General features: G+C 50.0%; 1 protein-coding gene across 1 annotated transcript in view; it reads right to left on the reverse strand.

The window, feature by feature from the left end:
• CDH23 (cadherin related 23) overlaps positions 1-2,176 on the reverse strand; it is a 542,121-nt gene that overhangs the window by 230,013 nt on the left and 309,932 nt on the right. The window lies entirely within an intron of this gene.

Genomic DNA, 2,176 nt, shown 5'->3' on the forward strand with positions numbered 1-2,176 from the left:
CTTTCCCAATGCTGCACGTTGTCTAATGTCCTGACTGCTGCTTCCGTTGGCATCGATTGTAGAACCAAGCAATGTGAATTCCTTGACAACTTCAATCTTCTCTCCATTTATTGTGATGCTGCTCATTGGTCCAGTTGTGAGGAGTTTTGTTTTCTTAAGGTTTCTTTTGTTTCCTTAAGGTTAGGAATTCTGATCAGCCAACTTAGACTTCCTCTCTGTACCTGGCCTCAAGCCCTTCCTTCACCTCCCTAGCTAAGGTTGCAGCTCGGGGCTAATGTGGGGTGTAAGTTCTCTCAGAGGTGCCTGGAAGGAAGTGCAAAAGGCAGGAAAAGGGTGTGCACCTCAGTCTTCCCCAAGCCCAGTAGCTGTCCCACCCCTTCCTCTAGGCCCCTTCCTGGGTCAAGGGCTCTGGGTCAGGCTCAGGATGAGCCCTCACTGGGTTGGACTGGCCAAGACAGCACATTCAGGCCTTTGCATTCTGGCCAAGTCCTCCTCTACACAACGATCAGGGAGGGGCAGAGTGTAGAGCTGGGAGCTGGTCCTGGCCCTCAGCAGCTGCCTGACTCTATTTACCATGCTAAAGCAGAGAGAGAAATGTTTGACAAGCAAGGCAAAGGAATCTAAACGTCTTATGGAAATCAAGAGGGGACATCACCAGCCACTAATCACACTACTTGGTACTCTGTTGCCTCTCCTCCAGTAGCGAGTTCATCTTCCCCAGGCCTCTGGATGGCAGGAAGGGGGCTAAGGGATGGAGAACATGGGGAGAGGAGCAAAGAGCCCCTGGAGCTGCCATGCTGTGTGACTTCAGGCAAACTATTTTCCCTCTCTGGGCCTCCCTTTAAAATGAGGGGTCCTATTGTCCTCAGGCAATACCCAAGGAGGGGTCGCTATGAGTCGGGTTCAACTTGAGGGCACATAACAACAACAACATTGCCCTCAGGAGGAGCTCTGGTGGCACTGTGGGTAAAGTACTGGGCTGCTAACCAAAAGGTCAGTGGTTCGAACCTACCAGTCAGTCCACAGGAGAAAGATGAGAGAGTCTGCTTCCACAAAGATTTACAGTCTTGGAAACTCTATGAGGCAGTTAGTTCTACTCTGTCCTATAGGGCCACTGTGAGTTGGAATCACTCAATGGTAGTGGGTTTATTGCCCTCAAGGGTAGAGAAGATAACATTCAAGACATATGAGGCTATGAACCTGATGTCCTGGAATCTTGGGAGCCAAGAAGGACATGCCACTTCCCAACCCTTCTTAGCCCTTTGGCCAGGGCTCTGCCCAGCTCTTTTCTGTGGACAAAGATACTGCAAATGCCCTAAGGAATGGGTCCTGGGGTGGAATAGGGTATGGGCTCCCAGCAGATGTGTGCCCATGGGCATCCCAGCATCCCCTGGACAAAGTCAAATTTGGGAACAGTTGTTCGGGGCCTGAAAAGGGCCCCTCCTGTCCAACACAGTCTGTACCTTCCAAGGCACACACGTTTGGCCACCCAATAATGATGGGCTGAATAAACAAATGAATCAATGAATGAATGAACAAATGAACAAACTGCATTTAGGTACTTATCTGTGAATGTGTGGGGTGTGAGAAACCAACAGAAAGAACATAGAGACAGAGACACAGAGGAGGAAGCATGGGAAGGGTGGTGAGAGAGATGATTGGATTCAGAGGGAAACTGACAGAGACAGACAGACTGGAAACAGATCCAGGGAGATAGAAAGCCAGAGACAGAAAAGACCTGGGCGGAGGTCATTCAAAAGAGGAATTAAGTTAAGGTAAAGGTGAGACCAGGAAGGCCTGGCCACTACCTCCCAGGTGGTGGCTGATGGTGGCAATCCCATCTTCTTTCATCTAGCCCTCCCCAGCCTACCCTTTTGAGTCTCTGTCACTTTCCTCACTCAGACTCCAACCCTAGGCTCATCCCAACCTTTGCTTTTCCCACACATCCAAGGATGCACTGATCTCTGCCACCCCCCACCCCCATCCATGCTCTCTGCCATCGCCCTTGGGTCACTAGCTCCATTCTCCTCATGTCACAGCTTTGGTGATATCATACTCACAGTCAAAAACCATCAATGGCTCTCAGTTGCCTGATGAGTTAGGTTTAAAGTCATCATGGCATTCAAAGTCATCCATGTAAAGCCTACCATTCCAGCTTTCTAGAAGGGTGTGGATC

Source organism: Orycteropus afer, unplaced genomic scaffold, assembly GCF_000298275.1.
Source record: "Orycteropus afer afer isolate SDZICR_OR568_19922 unplaced genomic scaffold, OryAfe1.0 scaffold00070, whole genome shotgun sequence".
In the NCBI taxonomy this organism is placed as follows: domain Eukaryota; kingdom Metazoa; phylum Chordata; class Mammalia; order Tubulidentata; family Orycteropodidae; genus Orycteropus; species Orycteropus afer.